The sequence below is a fragment of the Tachypleus tridentatus genome, chromosome 11, assembly GCF_004210375.1.
Source record: "Tachypleus tridentatus isolate NWPU-2018 chromosome 11, ASM421037v1, whole genome shotgun sequence".
Classification (NCBI taxonomy): Eukaryota; Metazoa; Arthropoda; class Merostomata; order Xiphosura; family Limulidae; genus Tachypleus; species Tachypleus tridentatus.
In genome coordinates this window covers 82,994,210-83,017,231 of record NC_134835.1, presented here as the reverse complement: position 1 = coordinate 83,017,231, position 23,022 = coordinate 82,994,210, and the positions used below count along the sequence as shown (strand labels likewise).

Genomic DNA, 23,022 nt, shown 5'->3' with positions numbered 1-23,022 from the left:
ATGGTAAATATGACGTGAAAAGAATATAGCATGTTCTTCGCAATCTATCATATCTGTCACTACATTTGTGTAGATTTTCAACTAAATTCAATAGTGCAATTTTAGGCTCTTACTGGTTACTGGTACCAATCTTTTATAAACTAATATTATGACATGAATTACCTTATCGTGTTTTTAAACCAGTACAATGTGTTAATGCACACTACTATTCTGCTTTGACTTGTATTGGTAGAATAATAAGCCTCCAGACTACAATGACTTAGATCGTATTTGAGGTCTTAATTTGTAAGAGGTGCTGTTAAGTTATCATAATTATTGAGCATCATAAGGCGAGAGTTTCGATGAAAAACATGTTATTTTACTGATCACTGCACCTTCGTAAATGGTACCGATATGTTTCTCGTGTGTGTAGAGAGCGTGCTGCATTACCCGGATGACAAGAAAAAAGGGAAAAACAAGCAGCCTCCAAATGACAAACTCAGTAGTTTCATAAATCGAATGCTGAAAGACTCCATCAAAGATATTAGGAGGAAGAAAAAGGGACAACGTACGTCTCCAAAGTCACGTGAACATGGCAGGTTTATCCAGGAGTGTTCTACTAACAGTGGCCTTTACCTATCTGGTGACTATTTTATTCAGCAGTGCACACAATTGTATATATACAGTCACAACTTAAACTTGACCATTCTAAATGTTTGTGCGTTTTCTTATAACAAAGCCACATCGAGCTTTCTGCTGAGTCCACCGAGATGAATTGAATCACTAATTACACAATTGTATTTATACAGTCACAACTTAAAGTTGACCATTGTAAATGTGTGTGTGTTTTCTTATAACAAAGTCACATTAAGCTATCTTTTAAATCCACCGAGGTGAATTGAACCCCTGATTTTAGCGTTGTAAATCTGCAGACTTACTGCTGTACCAGCGAGTGACTTCATTGTAAATAAAAAGAAATACAAAATAGTGATTAAGAAACTTAAATATTGTTATTCCACTTGAAAAGAATCGCGATAAAATTTTGTTTTCGTCCGTAATGGTAGACCATATAAAATTTCAAAAGAAATTGTACTGTTAGTGTTCTATATGACAAATGATTTGCAACATTCTTACATAGACACACAGCCAATCTATTATCTCACTGTTATAAACTTATAAATTGGGTGCTTTGTTAATGAAGTATTATTATTATTGTCAAGCGATACATTAAGTGTATCAAGGACAACATTAGTGTATGTTCCTTAAATATTGTGGGACATTAATAGATTTGGGGGTAGTTCTTTATTATTTAATGCGTACTTTATAAATGGCCATTCCTGTCTTGCTATTGAATTTGAAATCGTGATTGACGAGGAAGAACATGATCATATTATGAGTCTTACGATCTACCACTTCAGCCAAGGCCTGAGTCTCTTGATCCAAATACTGCTCGAAGTGTGTTATGGACTTTTGAAATCAAATGGATCGATTGTGAAATTCCGATGGACCCTTCATACAGGCTTTGCAACGTATTTTTCGTCTTCTTCTTATGTATTTTGATATAGCCAATGCCTGATTATAATGTCATGTTTAATATTTGTTTGTTTTGAATTTCGCGGAAAACTACTCGACGACCATCTGCGTTAGCCGTCTCTAATTTAGCAGTGTAACACTAGAGGGAAGGCAGCTAGTCAGCACTACCCACCACCAACTCTTGGGCTACTCTTTTACCAACGAATAAAGGGATTAACCGTCATATTATAACGCCCCCACAGTTAAAAAGGCGAGCATGTTTGGTGTGATGGGGATTCGAACGCACGACCCTCAAATTAGAAGTCGAGTGCTCTAACCACCTGGCTCTGCCGAGCCTATGTTTTAATCTTCAGCAACTTACCTAAATCTTCACATGCAGTGTTTTGTTGAAATTCCTAGCAGGATATTCAGACTTTTATAATTGTTGTTTAACTTAGCAGCCACCGTTATGTTGAAGTTTTACTAGCAGGATATTCAGACTTTTTAATTATTGTTTAACTATTTGCCAATGTACTTGTTGAACTGTTAGTAGAATGACAGCTAGGCTTTGGAGTTGATATCGAGCTAGATGGCTAGGTTAATTTTCAATTTTTAAAATAGACAGATTTCTAATTGTTGTTTAGCTTCACATTTAATCCATTATTCTTCAATATATTTATGGTATGGCGCTAAGTCAGGGGCTCCCAAACGGTGGGTCGCGACCCCCCAGGGGATCGCGAAGCCTTGACAAGGGAGTCGGGTAGCCTTGTTAGAAGTAGCTTCGAATAACATTAATTTTATTTCATCAATTACATTTTCATGCTCTTACTTTTTTTTTTTTGTTTCGGTGCAAAGCAAAACGTGTGCTACGTTAGTTCAATGTCATTAGGTGATATTATGGGTGTATGTATGCGTGCCTGTAAGTGAATGTGCCTGTGTGAATGTGTTTGTGTCTGCAACTGTATGTATGTGTGTACTAGTGAGTAGCGAGTATGTGAGTGCACGCGCATGTACGTATGCTTGTGTGTCTGTTTAGCTGTGATTAAGTGTGTGTGTGCTCGCTGTCGACACGTGAGTCACATGTCCATTGCTGATTGGTGGATGACGAATCGCGCGACTGGCCACGCTCCCTTCCCTCCCAATACTTACCCCATCATTACTCTACCTGCACCCTCCACAAGTAGTCAGTGTAAGATCTACAGTTGCCAAAGCGTTCATTATTCAACATTTTTATTTTATTTTAACAAGGAGATAAGTAAGCAGTAGAGGTGAGTTGTGTCCATGGCTAAACGGCGCAGATACTCAGAATGCTACCTCAACATTGGCTTCACCACTGTGCTCGCCAACGACGGCATCGAGAAACCACAGTGTGCTGTCCTGAGTGCAGAGTCAATGAAACCATCAAAACTCAAGCGTCATCTCGAAACGAAACATCCAGAACACGCAAAGAAGGGTTTGGATTTCTTCAAACGGCATGAACGGTGTCTTAAAAGCCAAAGAATCGATAGAAGTGGGTCGTTTCAGCAGCAGAGTGCAGCCGTAGTAGAAGCTTCGCATGAGATTGCATTCGAAATTGCTAAACAAAAAAAGCCTCACACGATTGGAGAAACACTTCTTAAACCCTGCATGATGAAAGCAGTAAATCTTATTCTTAGAGAAGCCAGTGCAAAGAAGATGCAGCAAGTATCCCTGTCAAATAATACTATACAGAGGCGCATTTCTAAAATGTCTATGGATGTGAATGAACAGGTTTTGACTGAAATCAAAGGTTCCCCTTTGTTCTCCTTTCAGTTCGACGAGTCAAAAGATGTAAGTTCATGTTCTCAGTTGCTTGTCTTCGTGAGATACATTAATTCAGGTGACATCAAAGACGAATTCTTATTCTGCAGTGCACTTGAAACCACAACAAAAGCTGATGATGTCATGGAAAAAGTTTCAACTTTTTTTCAAGACGAAGATCTTCAATGGGAAAACGTGTGTGGGGTTTGTACGGATGGGGCACCGGCTATGCTGGGATCGAAATCAGGATTCCAGTCAAGAGTGAAGAAGCTAGCACCTCAAGCAAAGGGCATCCACTGCATGATTCACCGATATGCTCTCGCCAGTAAGACTCTCCCTGCCTTTCTGCAGGAAGTGCTTGAATCTGTAATCAAAATTGTAAATTATGTGAAGACTCAAGCACTCAACACTCGCCTATTCAAAGAACTATGCAAAGACATGAATGCTGACCACAAAGTCCTTCTCTTCTACACAGCAGTACGTTGGTTGTCGAAAGGAAACGTTATTAATCGTGCCTTTGAAATGAAAGATGAAATAAAGCTATTCCTGGAGACTCAAGAAAGGAAAAATCTTGTAGCTCACTTCGAAGATGAAGCATGGAATAAAAGGGTTGCGTACCTAGCCGACATTTTTGACCAGCTGAACAAGCTCAATTTGAAGTTTCAAGGAAGGGAAACACATGTTCTCCTTTTTCAAGATAGTCTTCGGGCCTTTGTTTCCAAACTGCAGAACTGGCGTCGGAAAACCAATCTTGGAAACATCGCTATGTTTGAAAAACTTTGTGGAGTGACGGATGAGTCTCAGATCCGACTGGATCAGTTCCTCAAGGATGAGATTACCGAACATCTTCAGTCTCTAGAAAAGGAAGTCGAGCGTTACTTCCCTGAGCTATCACAGGAACAGAGGCCCTGGTAAGGAACCCATTTTGTACTGAACTTGATGTATCCAGCATCCCAGATGATATCCAAGATGAATTTCTGGATCTATGGAACGACTCTTCAGCTCGTGATCTCTTCAAGGTGAAATCCGTGACTCAGTTCTGGTGCGCTATGTATCAGTCATACTCCAAAGTCAGCATGATAGCTTTACGTGTCCTTGTTCCATTTGCTTCTACCTACTTGTGCGAGGCAGGATTTTTCACTCTTGTCAATATAAAAACAAAGAATAGGAACAGATTGGGTGTTGGAGATGACATGAGACTGGCTCTAATAAACGCTCGGTCACGAATTTCAAAGCTTGCTGCTGAAATGCAACATCAGGCATCTCACTAGCTAGGTTGGATAGCTGTTCAAACCTATGTTAATATTATTTTAAGAAATATATGTTCTTTTTGTGAATTCAGGTTGGACCAATGTGATTTAATTTGCTAATAAATAATTACAGAATTTTTAAATATTTTTTTAGATGTTTCTTTCCCTCTCCTTCAAAGAAAATAAAAGAAAAATTTAGCTGCTGATAGTAAGCCCTAAGTAAGGGGTCACATGGGTTTCAAACTTTTAGGTAAGGGGTCGCGAGTGCCAAAAGGTTGGGAACCCCCGCGTTAAGTCTTTTGAATATTATTTAGGTTAACAGCCAGTATTTTATTGGATTGTTATTAACATGACCAGACTCTTCGACTGTTCTTTAGCTTGAAAGCTAGTGTTTTTGTTGAATTGCTACAATCGTGAAAGCAAGCATGAGGTAAGGTGTTTTATTACCTTGTTGAATTGGTCACACACACACCCAGTATTACATAATGTTATGTTGGGACAGAATTAATATCTAGTTAAGTTGTTATTATCCTGGCAACCAGATATTGTTTTACTATTAAACAAGACACACGTTTTTTTTAATATTGTTATCTAACTAGACCGCTAAGTCTTTGTCGATTTTTTGCTCGCTGGATAGCCAACCCTTAATAATTATTTTATTTTTCGTGAATTTGTCTTAATGGTTATTTGCCCTAGTTTACTCTATTTTATAAGTGATAAACTGCAACTAGCTAGCACCACCCACCCTAGGGCTAATTTTCATTTACAAATAGTGCAAGTAACCATGACATTACAACTCATCCAAGACTGAAGGGGCATGTTTGAAGGGAAGTTTCGATCACACAATCCGAAGATTAAAAGTCGATCGTCCTAACAACCAGGATATCATAGGCCAACCTTTTATGTTGTTTTATATTTTGTAAGTACGTGTCCTTTTCAATTGTTACTAACCAATCAACTTGTCTTTCGTGTTATTATCTAGCTCAAGAGCAAGTATCTTATTGAACTGTTATGGATTTACAACCAGTATTTTATATACTGTTCTCTAGACTGGCACTAAGTATGCTATTGATCTCTTAATTTTTAGAGTTGGTGTCTTGCTGATTTCTTTTAATTAACCATATAGACACTAGATAGTCAGTCTGTGATGTTGTATTTTATAAATCAAGAAAATAGGCACAAGTTTCATCTGCTTTATTGACCAGCAAAAATTTGTCAAGCTTCGTTTCAAACGCCGAAAGTGAACGAAGGACTAAAATTTGTGACAAAAATAAAATAAGTTGTAGATTTATTCAAGACGCTTCCAGCACACCTAAACAACAATATAAAGACTAGATGTCAAGTTTATAAATACTACAATTAGAAACTGGCCAAAAAACAATACAAAAACTAATTGTACTTTACCTGATCTTTATCAAGACTTTTAGGCCTAGAAAGTCTTACCGTCTTGTTTCATAGCAAGACAATTAGTGTTGTTGTATTGTTATAGATCCAGCAGTTTAGTTTGATATGTTGCCTAGTTTAACTGAATGTCCGATCGTCTTATTTTATAGTTAGACGATAAACACAGCCAGATAGTTTAATTATTACCTCGCTTAATAAAATGTCTTACTACCTTATTTTGTAGTTGAACAGTTGGTAACATTATATTGTTTTTGTTATAGAGAGAGCTATTAACTCGTGACTTGCTATTAAACTCGAAGAACTGATGTTTTTGCATTCGTTCTTGATGTATTTTCTATATCTATAAAGACAAGAAGATTAACCAGTTAGAAACAGCATCTTATTTTTCTTAATGCTTCCAAGCCTGGGATGTTCTAGTAAATCGGGCGCTTGACTCGCAATGAAAGGTAAAAGACATAATACATAAATTAAGTAATGCCTAGACACTTAATTCCATTTTTATGATAAATAAATGTTACATGAGTCAAAATTTCAAATACGTTTTTGCACAATTCTTAAATCCTACATATCTTCACATCCTCGTAATATAACAGCGATTATAAACAAGAAACAGGCCATTCGAATCCCTTCCTCCGAACATGCTCGCCCTTTAACCCGTAGGAGTATTATAACACGACGATCTATCCCACTATGTGTTGGTTAGAAAGTATCCTAAGAGTTGGTAATGAGTGGTGTTGACCAGCTGCCTTCCCTCCAGCCGATCACAGTTAAATGTAGGACGGATAGCGCGATAACTCGTGTGTAGCTTTGTGCAAAATTTAAAATAAACCAAAACAAAGTTACTGCCACCACGCAACAGCTAGTGTTTCATTTGGTTTGACAGCCCTTACATTGTACATGCATCTAAATGGCTGCTTTTGTCTATTGCTAGCTACCTAGTGTTTTGTACTACCGTGCAGTTGAGGATATGAAGTTTACGTGGTACATTATTTTACTAGGCAATTAACAGATTGTATGTATTGTTTCCTACAGAGTGTTTTGTACTACTGTCTAATTAAGCAAATGAAGCATTGTGTATATACATATATATTAATATTTCTTTTTTACCAGAGAGAATACCGAAAGAAGAATCAGATACGTAATAGCCCAATGTATTCTTTGATTGGCTGTATCCTATACTGTGTATTACACTTTCAAGACTCATCATCATACTTTGGGTCAGTCAACTAAAGAAATACTTTTATTATGGTGAAGTGTGTAAAATATTTATCACGTTTGGATACCGTTTGACTTCACCGTATAGTAACTCAGATAATTCAACGAAATTTCACAAAATTATTCACATATCCATACGATTATACGGTGTAATAAAACTGACTCAAAATCCCATAGATGAAGCAATTGTTGTATACTGTCTGGCTAGTATATCATCTAGTAGATAATAAGTGAATTTATTGTTATTTTGCTATACAACGAGTGTTATGAATGACACGACTACACAATTATTCTCACACAACTAGACCGTGTAATCAAGTCTAATGTTTTCTAACTAATCAGTCTTCCAATTGTACTGTTATTATGTAATTAAAATAATTATCTATTTATTCTACTATTTCTAGCCCAATAATATACTTTATGATCAATTATATTTGTCTTAAGACATTAGTTAGGGTTATTATATTTTTACACCACACTTTTACTCAGTTCTTTATGGGTTTTCAAGGAGACGAGCGTACAATAGTGGTTTATACAATTATCTATATCTACAGTTGTTCTCTTCTTATCTTGCTAAACACATGTTTACATTATCGTCCTCTAACACTATTATATAGGTAAAAACTTTTAAATTTGTATTGCAAGCTGAATGCATTTTTCTTTTTGTGAGCCAAGATAAATTTGGCGAAGCGTAGACTTGCTAGTTAGCTAATATTTTGTTTTGCTCTTTCAACTACAAAAACCCAGCGAAATATTTACAGTGTAATTATGAGTGCAAAAACATGCTGGATTATCGAGGTTTGGCACATGCTGTTACAAGTTTTGTCATGTTTAATGTTAATTTTTTTTTTTACTTTGACAAAGATAAAAAAGTGAGGTACCCAGAGAGCACGGACCGTGCTAATTAACTTAAACTAGCTCACACCATTGATTATTCCTTCAGTAAAACATATATCTTACACTTCGAGAAACCCTTCCCTTCTTCACGTTCACAACACACAGAGGTTACGTTCTTCTAACTTTCTCCAACTTTGTTACTGCCGACGTTTTCTTCGGTAATCTAATTTTAGTGATTTTTTTTAGAGTGAGAACTAACAAACTCATGGTATATTATCTTCAATAGAACGAAGTTATTGTCGTCGAACAACATTTAGACGCAAGTTTCTGTCCAAATTCTATGATTCAAAAGTTAGGTAAATGTAGTTCTCACTGAATATAAAGTACGCAATAAAACACTTCCTCTTCATATAATCACCATAATATTTTATTCGTTTTACAAATACAGTATCGTATAAACTACATAATGTAGGATGTTTTATTACGATCATTTCATATAGATAGCGTAATCTGTATTATGTTTTATTACAATAATTTTATTTAAACACCTTTATGTGTAACATGCCATTCTACTACTGTTTCATATTAACACCGTAATGTATTGTGTGGTGTATAACTACAATTTTATATGAACTCCATACCGTGTAAGAGGTTTTATTATTATTATTGTTTTATATTAATAAAATAATATTCAGAATGTTTTATTACTACAATTACATATAAATATTAGAATGTATAAAACATTTATTAATACAGTTTTATATAGAATGTGTAGCATATTTTATCACTACAGTTTCATATAAATGCCATATTGTGTAGAACATTTTATTATTAGAAATTCATGTAGATACCATAAGGTGCAGGTTTTCATAGCTACAATTTTGAATATATTCTGTGATATTTCAAACTTATTTTACCTATAGTTTTATATAAACAGTGTAATGTGTATTATTCTCTGTTACTACAGTTTCATATAAATATTATAACGTGCAGCAAGTTTTGTTACTACAGTTTCACGCAGGCATCGTGAAGTATAATAGCTTTTATATAAACACTATAATAGATAGTATATTTTATTTTGAGAATATCATATAAACATCGCTATGAGATAAAAAAGTGAGGAAGTAGTATATGATATTAATACAAGTTTATATCACACCATAACATGTAGTACGTCTAGTTATTACAGTTTCATATAGACATCGTCATGAGTGCTATATTTCAGAAATATAGTTTTATATAAATACTACAATATTTATTATGTTTAATTACGTTTTATATACATACCACAAGATGTAGTATATTTGATAAGTACAGTTTGTATAAACCCCATAATGTACAGTATGTTCTATAACTACAGTTTCATACAATTTACCTTTATATGTGTATTTTAATACCTACGCTTGTTTCAGTATAGTTTCCTTTTTCGTATGTGACGTATTTCTTGACTGTGTATTGTGCAAGTCCCATTCATCTGTTTTCGAAATTTGTAGACGATTCTTGAGAGTAAGAATCCACAATATTTTCGAAAATTCCTGAAACTTCGAAAAACTCGCGTGATTCATATAAAAGCAGTTAGACGAGACATAGTAGAAGAAAATTATTATTTGTCAACTACAGTCACAGTGCAATAGGCCTCGGAAACAACAATTGTGATTAACGCTTATTAATCGGAAAACTACAGAATTTTTCCAGGAACGTTGTAGTTTTTGAACATTACAAACCGTTCAACTTCAGTGAGTTAATTACAGATATTAGTATTTCTACGAGGACATTAAACATATCCTTTGGTAAAAAGTCAGCGGTGTGCGACCAATCAAGCCAGCTAGCTTAACCGAGGTGTGACAATATCAAATCAGAGTTAATTTGCTCGTCGTAAACTTGGATCGTCGGTAAAATATTCAGTTCTAAACCGGACATAAGACTCAGTGCAATGTGTAAGTTTGTAAAACTGTTGTATATAAATCATAGTTTGTAATAACTATTAGTATTAACTGTTATATAAATTGTATTGTTTTTTTGTGTATTAAAATATATTTGTGTTAAAAAAGAAAATTGTGTCTATCAATCTTGTTGGTAAACATCATAAATTTGATACATATTAATATTTAATTAACTTCTAAATTAATATTCAAATATCCGGTTACTTGAAATAATAATATGTAACGTTAGTATTACAAGAAATCTGATACTCGTCTGAAATGAAGTATAATACGTAACGACAGATACAGTGATGTTAGGATATTATATAAATATATTTTCATATAATAATCATAATATTTAGTAATTGACATAACTGTAGATTGAAACTAAAAACTATAATGTGTAGTACGTTTCATAAGTCACTTTTATATACGTACAATAAAGTGCAGTATGTTTTATAATTACAATTCCGTATGTATTATAAGCTACATCTTAACCACTATAATATGTAATTTGTTTTATTACAGCAGTTTCCTGTGAATACTTTAAAGTGTACTACGTTGTATATCTACAACTAGATATAAATATTATAACGTGAAGTACATTTCATATCTACCACTAGATATAAATATTATAACGTGTAGTACGTTTTCAATCTACTACTAGATATAAATATTATAACGTGTAGTACGTTTTATATCTACCACTAGATATAAATATTATAACGTGTAGTACGTTTTAAATCTACTACTAAATATGAATATTATAACGTTTAGTACGTTTTATATCTACCACAAAATATAAATATTATAACGTGAAGTACATTTCATATCTACCACTAGATATGAATATTATAACGTGTAGTACGTTTTATATCTACCACTATATATAAATATTATAATGTGTAGTACGTTTTCAATCTACTACTAGATATGGATATTATAACGTTTAGTACGTTTTATATCTACCACAAAATATAAATATTATAACGTGAAGTACATTTCATATCTACCACTAGATATGAATATTATAACGTGTAGTACGTTTTATATCTACCACTATATATAAATATTATAACGTGTAGTACGTTTTATATCTACCACTAGATATAAATATTATAACGTGAAGTACATTTCATATCTACCACTATATATGAATATTATAACGTGTAGTACGTTTTATATCTACCACTATATATAAATATTATAACGTGTAGTACGTTTTATATCTACCACTAGATATAAATATTATAACGTGATAGTACGTTTTCATATCTACCACTAGATATGAATATTATAACGTTTAGTACGTAACGTTTTCAATCTACCACTAGATATAAATATTATAACGTGTAGTACGTTTTATATCTACCACTAGATATAAATATTATAACGTGTAGTACGTTTTAAATCTACTACTAGATATGAATATTATAACGTTTAGTACGTTTTATATCTACCACAAAATATAAATATTATAACGTGAAGTACATTTCATATCTACCACTAGATATGAATATTATAACGTGTAGTACGTTTTATATCTACCACTATATATAAATATTATAATGTGTAGTACGTTTTCAATCTACCACTAGATATGAATATTATAACGTTTAGTACGTTTTATATCTACCACTAGATATAAATATTATAACGTTTAGTACGTTTTATATCTACCACAAAATATAAATATTATAACGTGAAGTACATTTCATATCTACCACTAGATATGAATATTATAACGTGTAGTACGTTTTATATCTACCACTAGATATAAATATTATAACGTGAAGTACATTTCATATCTACCGCTAGATATGAATATTATAACGTGTAGTACGTTTTCAATCTACTACTAGATATAAATATTATAACGTGTAGTACGTTTTATATCTACCACTAGATATAAATATTATAACGTGTAGTACGTTTTAAATCTACTACTAGATATGAATATTATAACGTTTAGTACGTTTTATATCTACCACAAAATATAAATATTATAACGTGAAGTACATTTCATATCTACCACTAGATATGAATATTATAACGTGTAGTACGTTTTATATCTACCACTATATATAACTATTATAATGTGTAGTACGTTTTCAATCTACTACTAGATATCGATATTATAACGTTTAGTACGTTTTATATCTACCACAAAATATAAATATTATAACGTGAAGTACATTTCATATCTACCACTAGATATGAATATTATAACGTGTAGTACGTTTTATATCTACCACTATATATAAATATTATAACGTGTAGTACGTTTTATATCTACCACTAGATATGAATATTATAATGTGTAGTACGTTTTCAGTCTACTACTAGATATGGATATTATAACGTTTAGTACGTTTTATATCTACCACTAGATATAAATATTATAATGTTTAGTACGTTTTATATCTACCACAAAATATAAATATTATAACGTGAAGTACATTTCATATCTACCACTAGATATGAATATTATAACGTGTAGTACGTTTTATATCTACCACTATATATAAATATTATAATGTGTAGTACGTTTTCAATCTACTACTAGATATGGATATTATAACGTTTAGTACGTTTTATATCTACCACTAAATATAAATATTATAACGTTTAGTACGTTTTATATCTACCACTAGATATGAATATTATAATGTGTAGTACGTTTTCAGTCTACTACTAGATATGGATATTATAACGTTTAGTACGTTTTATATCTACCACTAGATATAAATATTATAATGTTTAGTACGTTTTATATCTACCACAAAATATAAATATTATAACGTGAAGTACATTTCATATCTACCACTAGATATGAATATTATAACGTGTAGTACGTTTTATATCTACCACTAGATATAAATATTATAACGTGTAGTACGTTTTCAATCTACTACTAGATATGGATATTATAACGTTTAGTACGTTTTATATCTACCACTAGATATAAATATTATAACGTTTAGTACGTTTTATATCTACCACAAAATATAAATATTATAACGTGAAGTACATTTCATATCTACCACTAGATATGAATATTATAACGTGTAGTACGTTTTATATCTACCACTAGATATAAATATTATAACGTGAAGTACATTTCATATCTACCACTAGATATGAATATTATAACGTGTAGTACGTTTTATATCTACCACTAGATATAAATATTATAACGTGTAGTACGTTTTATATCTACCACTAGATATACCACTAGATATAAATATTATAACGTGTAGTACGTTTTAAATCTACTACTAGATATGAATATTATAACGTTTAGTACGTTTTATATCTACCACAAAATAAAAATATTATAACGTGAAGTACATTTCATATCTACCACTAGATATGAATATTATAACGTGTAGTACGTTTTATATCTACCACTATATATAACTATTATAATGTGTAGTACGTTTTCAATCTACTACTAGATATCGATATTATAACGTTTAGTACGTTTTATATCTACCACAAAATATAAATATTATAACGTGTAGTACGTTTTATATCTACCACTATATATAAATATTATAACATGTAGTACGTTTTATATCTACCACTAGATATGAATATTATAATGTGTAGTACGTTTTCAGTCTACTACTAGATATGGATATTATAACGTTTAGTACGTTTTATATCTACCACTAGATATAAATATTATAACGTTTAGTACGTTTTATATCTACCACAAAATATAAATATTATAACGTGAAGTACATTTCATATCTACCACTAGATATGAATATTATAACGTGTAGTACGTTTTATATCTACCACTATATATAAATATTATAATGTGTAGTACGTTTTCAATCTACTACTAGATATGAATATTATAACGTTTAGTACGTTTTATATCTACCACTAGATATGAATATTATAACGTGTAGTACGTTTTATATCTACCACTATATATAAATATTATAATGTGTAGTACGTTTTCAATCTACTACTAGATATGGATATTATAACGTTTAGTACGTTTTATATCTACCACTAGATATAAATATTATAACGTTTAGTACGTTTTATATCTACCACAAAATATAAATATTATAACGTGAAGTACATTTCATATCTACCACTAGATATGAATATTATAACGTGTAGTACGTTTTATATCTACCACTAGATATAAATATTATAACGTGTAGTACGTTTTATATCTACTACTAGATATGAATATTATAACGTTTTGTACGTTTTATATCTACCACAAAATATAAATATTATAACGTGTAGTACGTTTTATATCTACCACTATATATAAATATTATAATGTGTAGTACGTTTTCAATCTACTACTAGATATGGATATTATAACATTTAGTACGTTTTATATCTACCACTAGATATAAATATTATAACGTATAGTATGTTTTATTACTATAGTTTCATATAGACGCTGTGTTGTGTACTATGTTTTGTTAGTACACTTTCGTGTGGAAAACGTGACGTGTAGTAAGTTTTACAACTACATCTTTACATGAACAGAAGGCGTTGTGTGTTTTATAACTACAGTTTCATAAACACAACGTAATGTGTAGCATTGGTCGTTACTGGATTTTTTGATTAATCAACATAATATTTAATACATTTTATAACTAAAGTGTTTTTTTTTATAAACACCTTTACGTTTAGTATATTTGGTCACTATATTTTCTTACAAACACGATAATAGTTAGTACGTGGTTTTAGTACAAATTTGAATAAAACTCGTAGTGTGCATTATATTTTATAACTGGAGTTTCATACGAGCACCATAATGTGTAATATGTTTTACAGCTACGTTTTTATATAAATGTCATAATATTTAGTAGGTTTGTAAAATATGTTAAACAAAATCCAGGTCATTCTCTTTCATGTCGTTATCGTAAGGTATCTTTCATTAAAGCAGTTTAAAGCATACTGTATGCAATATTGCGGCATTAAATATTAAAGAAAATATCGCACGTAAAGCAAGTTTTTCTAGGGACGTTATTTGTGAACGTTTAGTCCCACATATATTAAAACTGAAGAATAATAAAATATTACAAAAGAACACTTCAAAAGATATCAAGAAAAATTCTAGTAGCAAGTAGTGTCATTTATACAAAGCCTACACACGATATATATTGGATAATGCAATTTTAATTTCACGAATTTCATTTGAACCTCTTGAAACAAGTATTTGTTCAACAGCAGCTCATTTCGTGACAAAATTGTACTGTGGAATCTTGTTTGGACTACAGTAATTCCAGCTAGTCTAATTACATTACATATACAGCCTTCTTAAAAGTGATTGGTTGTTTTAAATACCACGGCGAAGTTTATTTCCCCGAGAAAAATTACTGTGTGTGAACATATATATAGTTACAGCGAGATTAGTAATTAATGTGTCATGAAAAATATTCTGTTCTACTATGCGTTTATTTCTGTGACTGAGATTTTACTAGTTTTGATACAACTTGATACCTTTTAACAGCTTTAGTTCTATGACTTCTAATGTTATTCAAATAATAATATGTAACGTTCTTATAGTTTACTGCATTCATATAAATTAATGAATAAAAACTGTGCAGGCGTATCTGCAAAACAGGATAAATTCAACTCGGAATTCATATACAAATGTTATTCATTTAGAGACAAGCCCAACGAACGTTCTTCCTAGCAGTTTGATTACTCAATCACCGTGTTCAGCGAACTATGTAAACCATATAAACAAAATACCTTAAGGATCTTGACAGAAAGTTTAAACTAGAAAATCAGGCTGAGACAAAACTTCTATTAAGCAATAAAAGTTAAATTCAGTCATTGATAAACGCCTTCACATAGCGCATCCTTTAAGATGGTAAGAGTTTTTTTAACATTTAGTAAATAAGAGTTAATTGGTATCACGTAGACCGGTCACTTGATTAATAAAACAAAAGTAACTAACAGATGAGTATTTTCCATTAGGAAACATCGTTAGAGTCCATAAAAATGAAATGGTTCGCTTTAAAAATACATGTTAATTTCATATTAAGAGTGCATGATTAGAGAACTAGGGTTGAAGGAAATGTTACAAAATTGTAGAAATGTTCAATAGCAAATAACTTTATATATGGTTATTTTCTAAAGTACACTTTCATAAACATTTTCGTTATTGACGTACCAATATACACTGCTGAATTGAAAAACAGCCAACATCTTAATCTTAGCAAAGAATCTACTGAAAGTGTACGATATGAGAAAGTTTAGCATTAAAAGAAAACACATACTTAGTGTGTGCGTTTTCTTACAGCAAAGCTACATCGGGCTATCCATTGAGGAGAATCAAACCCCTGATTTTAGTATTGTAAATCCATAGACTTACTGCTGTACTAGCGGGGTACATACCTACTTAGTTCTTAGCTGCTAAGGTGCTGATTGATTAAATAAACAGTGAGTGATAAAGGTTGTTTTCCACGTATATTGAAGACACTACGACTTAGCAACGTTCACAAGTTCTTGTGGAAATTCCATGAACAACTTTCCTTACCAGTTACATTCTACATCACTTACGCTCGAAATACTGATTTAACTCAGTAAAAGTAAAGTTTTAATATATGATATCCAGTAACGTTTGGATTAGAAAAGTATAGGATAAAAACTGTAGCTAAATGAAGCTAATTAGGTAGATGGATGAAAAAAAAACAACATCATTTCAACCGTGTCTTGTATGTTGGTACGATTTCCCTCTAAGATTGGAGCTAAGTTAAAATGAAAGCAATTTATAGTTCACTAATTACTCAAAGTCAAGTATTAATGAGTTCAAGAGATTCGTAATTTTCTGCATTTATGTTCTTAATCCATTAACAATATCTATGTTTTAACTTCTGGTGAATTTATGACTCTCTGCCTTTGTTTGTCTTGTAAACTACTTGGAGTTGGCTACCTTTGTAAAAACGTATTACTCCACATTAGGCCCGGCATGGCCTAGCGTGTTAAGGCGTGCGACTCGTAATCTGAGGGTCGCGGGTTCACATCCCCGTCGCGCCAAACATGCTCGCCCTTTCAGCCGTGGGGGCGTTATAATGTGACGGTCAATCCCATTATTCGTTAGTAAAAGAGTAGCCCAAGAGTTGGCGGTGGGTGGTGATGACTAGCTGCCTTCTCTCTAGTCTTACACTGCTAAATTAGGGACGGCTAGCACAGATAGCCCTCGAGTAGCTTTGTGTGAAATTTAAAAACAAACAAACAAACTACTCCACAGTATAATGTGAACTTTCATTAAGCAGTTGTTATTTATTAATCATTTAATAAGCAAAAAAAAATCTGCACGCAGTACACAATCAACAAAGATAGTAAATCCATCTTTCGACCTTTGAAATCAAGTGTGGGTCTTTGGTGGTCTATGGCTGGAAGCGTTATTCTGCTAAAACAACATATTGACCAGTTAGTTGAACAATAAAGTTCATCATGGCACGTGTTTATTTAAGGTATTTTGGTGTCCTTGGGCATTGAATCGTGCAGAAATTCCACAAGCAGGTCCCACGCCCAATGTCCAGAATGTATCCCACGCCTTCGCATATCATCACAACTCTCTGTGTTCAATTATAATTATTGACCCTACTACTTCCAAACCTGTAATCGGATAACATTTAGGACCTGGTTGAAGCAGATTTTAATATTCACAGAATCCTAAGCTAAAGGTAACAATTCTTTAGCTAACAAACTTTAAACTAAATACAAATGTGTCAAGCATTCTTTGCAGTGCATATCCTACCTTTTCCAAGCTAATCATATTCATAAAAAGCCAGTGGCATGGATCTCACAGATGATGCATATTCTGATGCAACCACACTGCATTTATTGCAACGATGACAACCTCACAAAGACAAGTTAGTAATGTTTGAACAGCACCACTTTTCAAACTGGACATTTTATAAATATTGTACTATGAAACTTGAAACCGTTGTTTCATGCACAGTGAAGTACTTTTATTTACAGTACTAGTTTTTATGCTTTCAACAATATGCAATCTTTCGTCTCTCGATTTTTTTCACTTTGTTTGCACTTTTATACCACTAATCTATCTATATGGCGTGTCTTTTTCTTAATAGTTGTTCAGTTATCTTGCAAAAACAGCTGAGTGAGGCCAACTACATTTGGGCCAATGTTTGTATGTTTTTGACAAAAAAGCTATCACTTGTGTGAAGTCAGAGCTATGTATCTTTTAGACAGAATTACCAGGACTTTATTATTCATGTTGCTCACATATGTTATCGGTAAAAACCTGGTTTTGAAAAACCGCCTACTTTTCAATGCAATTATTTACAGCTAGAAGCTGAGCTACCACTATAATTACTTATTGAAATATGTAACCACTTATCATTCAAAGCACAATTACTATTTCATTACGATTGATCACCCCAGTAACTATTTACAGTATTGCGCAGAAATAAAAAAACTAATTTTCTTCGTAACCAAACTAATTAGCCTCAAACTGAAATAAATAAGTTACGCGTAACGTTTATCGGAACACGATTAAAACACCTTTATGAAAACTACAACGTTTCGACGATACTTTATCATACTCAGGCGTAACGTAACAAACACAAAAGTATAATATTTATAAAGTTATAAAAGATTATGATAAACTAAGTTTTCCACTACTTTCGTACGTTACTGACCAATGTCTCACAGGAGGTCATGTCATATACTAACATAATGACTAGCTGGACTTTCATGTCCATATAGTAGTACATACTTTAAATTTTATTACTTATAACAATTCATATGTGTATTTTACCCATCAAACTCTTAGGTTGAGCTAAAACTATTGTTTCATTCCATAAACGTGTGAGATATGTCATTTGTATATGTGCTCAAATAGGTGAATTTTAACTTTTATTATTTCTTACATAATCTTTATGGTCTTTTAAGGTGTACTTTCAGTTCCTTTTAGTTTGAACAATTTAAATTCTACAACGTTCACATTCTAGTTTGTTAATACATATAATAGCTTTTCTCGCAGAAACATTTTGACGCAATATTTGAACAGACACTAGACTATATTTATTAAAAGTTTTGTCAACATTACTTAGATAGAATCTTCTTTCAACTTCTAAGCGTTTGATTAATAATTCAGTTTATAAATCTTCAAAGCTCTGTAAACATAAGTATAAGATGTAGATATTTTTTGTGGTCTAGTTGGACACGCTATGATTTTTCTAGTTATTACGTACCTACTATTCTTCACCGTTGTCATCTACTGTATTATGCAAACGTCTAGCTTCTATAATAAGAGCTCCATTCACTGTTTCACTAATTTCAATTTTCCACAAAAATTGTTTTTTTCTTCACATGACTGGCTGTGACTCAAATTACCATCTAAAGACATACACTTAACAAATTATTATCACAACAATAATCAGTCTTCTCTAAACATTCAATTGTTTACAGTAACCACATTGTTACAGGTAACTATCCTTCAACCCCATAACTAATTATTTTTCTTGGTAACTATATATCATTACTAGTACTTATATATTGTCTTGTCGTTTGTCCGTTTATTAGCAGTGAACGCTTAACAAGTTCTTGAACGACCTGTTATCAATAAAAACACATTTACTGATTTATGTTACTAAAATATCACCCATAATTTGCAGTGACATCGCAATCAATTATCATTTATAACACATTATAGTAACCGTTTGTTATTAATAATAACAATTACCTCTGTTACGTAACTACCTATTATCTATAGTAAATATTTATTACCTGACATAATCTTATATCCTTCTGACCACAGATTTGTGTAACAATCTATTATTCACTGTAACTGAACAAACAGGAAGTCAAATATATATGTAGAAACGGCTCGTTTGGGTTGAGAAAATATTTTACGTAGAGGAGCGAACAACGTTTCGACCTTCTTCGGTCATCGTCAGGTGTAAAATATTTTCTAAACCCAAACGAGCCGTTTTTACATATATATTTCTCTACAAGTGGGTTTTCTCGACAACACTGATTATTATTTCATCAAGCAGTCAAATAATTTACGCTGAATAAAGTTTAAGTCGAATTAAATTTAAAAATGTATTTATTTAAGCAGCATTTCAAGAAACTGAATAACAGGTTATAACAAAGCTGAATTCTTCGATTCGTCGCTTAAACAAATGTCTTTTATATTTTAATTCAATGTTGTGCCATTATAACCTTAATTGTGAACCTTTATCTTTCAACGTTGCACAGGTTCCATTGTTAATTAAAAAATAAGAAGAAAGAAACTCCGGACTGAAAGAGCAACATGTAAGGAGTCAGAAAATAAGAGAATGATGCGAAAGGATGCAAAAAGTCAAACAAAACAGAAATAGAGTTGGGTCAAGCCAAGAGAGAAGGGTTTAAAAAAGTTAACCAAAAAAAGATTTAAGAAAATCAGACGAAAAGGTTTTATAAGGCAAACAAGCAGCAAAAGATACAAAATAATCAAATAAATGAAGGGGTGGAAATGTCAGGAAAAGAAAGATTTGGTGGAGAAAAAACATACAGACACTGAGTTTCCTTATTTCAACGCATCTTGAATTATTTGTTCAGTATTTTCTTATTTCAACGAATCTTGAATTATTTGTTCAGTATTTTCTTATTTCAACGTATCTTGAATTATTTGTTCAGTATTTTCTTATTTCAAAGTGTCATGAATTATTTATTAAGTATTTCCTTACTTCAGTCCATCTGGAATTGTTTACTCAGAATTTCCTTACTTCAATTATTCTTGAATTGTTTAATTATCATAGTATCCATTTATTTCAAAGCTTCTTAAATTACTCACTTAGTATTTTTTACTTCCACACGTACATATACTACCTTACACACTACCCGTATTTTCTTCAAGTACCAATATGTTTCTCTTTATTTACACGTATTTCTCACATATTACTGATTGTTCATACACCTCTGTACATATATAATTAATAATGAATATTCCTTTCTCTCTTGTCTGTATATTTTTCTCTATTATGAGAATACTCACTTCCCTATTTTCAACATATATGATTGGTTACATATCTTCCACATCTTCTGCGCAAGTGGTGATGTTTAAAAGAATATTCACTTTTTTTTTTTAAACAGACACTTCTGTTTATACGTTTTCTCTGTAAGTGTAAGTCTTACTGCGTATAAGCTTCCCTACTTTCCTTACGAGTTTGTTGCTTACGTACCTTTCCTAATTGCCTGATCACTTACACACTTCTTATGGTCTGTGTTTGTTTTATTGTCAAAATACCTTCGCTATTTATACATAGGCATTGTTGTATACGCTCCATTCTCTGTGTTTCATACATGTCTGATTATTTACATATCTTCCTATATTCTGTGTTTGTTTTCTTGTTCTAACTACCTTCTCTATTTTCTATTAAAATTTTCCTGTTTGCATTCATTCACCTCTTTCTATATATATGTCTGATTATTTAAGTACAATTTCTATATTTTGTGCTTGTTCACTTGTTTACACTTTTTTGATTCCCTCTGTAAACATTATTATGATACAACACATACTGTATTTCCTTACCGTGACAATAATCCCCCATGCAACTCACGTGGGAAGAGACAGGTTCACCGGAAAGCTCAGGGCACTCGAGCCAAGCAGAAAATAGCTGGCACCGAACAGTCTCAGTGTCTCCCGACAACAAGGTCTGATGAACGTGGCACTAACCCACGAGTTAACTCTTACCAATCGATAGTTTGCTCGACTAGTCTTGCTCACAGAACGAACCTGATGTAGAAGGACCTCTCGCGGTACCAATCAGAGCTACTTAGTCCAATGAAAGTTGCTCGCTAGAACCGTTTAATAGCCTATATCCTACAGATAGAACATGTGGTTCTGTCAGAGACCAAGAGAGGAGAAAACAACCAAAAACCAAACGTGGAATACAGAGATTGTGTACAAAACTCGTAAAAGAAAATGTATTTTTCAGTGCAAGGAATTTCAATATCACTTTTCAGTTTAGTTCTGAAACCCTTTTCAGCTTATGGCGGAGCGAAGTGTCGTAATACCTCCGAATTTATATATGGATTAAAGTAATATATTTTAGAATGTGAACAAATGGATAAGGATTAAATCGAGATTAGAAAAAAAACAACAAAGGATAGTGAGTGAATCTAGATAGATCCACAGTGTAGAAATTCATACACACGCATATAGAGATGTATAGATTTAACAAGTATCAGTCATATTTAAATGTTGATGGTTGACTTTGTACAGAATTAAAAATATTTGCAATATAAAGAAGAATGTTTGAATTCTGCCAAATAGAACATTAATGTAATCAAATTGATCTGGATTATAACAAAGTAAGAAACAAATTACAGTTACAAATATATATTTTGATAAACAAATTACAGTTACAAAATTTGAAATAAAGCGAGATAAAAATTTCGCGAAGTTGGAGGTTGTACATTGCGGAGTAAAAAGGTTTTTCCAGTATCATATAAGCAAAAGCTAAATTACAGTATGGTGCATTATTACTCTTTGGCTCAGAGTTTGAGTTTATACTAATACAACTGTGCATAACATTCGGTCATAAGAGTAGTAACAATAAGAAACTATTAAGACTTTACTTTTCACGATTATTCAAAGTTAGATCAACAATTATCTACTTATTTCTCGTATTTCTTGATTTATAACCCTAGACCATTGACTACAATCTATCTTATAATTATATGTAACTATAACTCAAGAATTTCTTAATCTTAAAATAAGTAATGATAATACTTAGTTTGAAAGTTGATTCATCAGAGTATTATACAATTTTTCAAGTAATTTAAACATATTTTTAATCTAATTGAATATGGGTGTTTACGTTATTAAACATCAACCTTAAACAAAATTGTTCAGGTTAATTATAGCTTTCTTTTTAAACCAGCTAAATAAACATGTGTGCGGATGTTTCCTGCGTAAACCTTGATCAAATGAAATATTAAATTAAACTTTTCGTAATTACTTTACACGAGTATTAAATAAAATAACACTATTCATTTAATTATGTTGCCAAAATTATAATAGAAGTTTATTTTATAGGTATGGTTCAGATTTATACGTTTTGTTAACGCATACACAGCTCACGGGTAGCAAACATTTTCTTTTACAACCT

At 32.0% G+C, this 23,022-nt stretch overlaps 1 protein-coding gene across 2 annotated transcripts in view; it reads right to left on the bottom strand.

The window, feature by feature from the left end:
• LOC143232620 (neurexin 1-like) overlaps positions 1-21,735 on the bottom strand; it is a 261,643-nt gene extending 239,908 nt beyond the window's left edge. The window contains exon 1 of one of the 2 annotated variants that reach the window (XM_076468253.1): positions 21,441-21,735. The gene's annotated coding sequence lies outside the window, so the exon portion shown is untranslated. The remainder of the gene's footprint in view (positions 1-21,440) is intronic. The other variant, XM_076468254.1, reaches the window with a different exon arrangement.
• Positions 21,736-23,022: the final 1,287 nt, after the last annotated feature.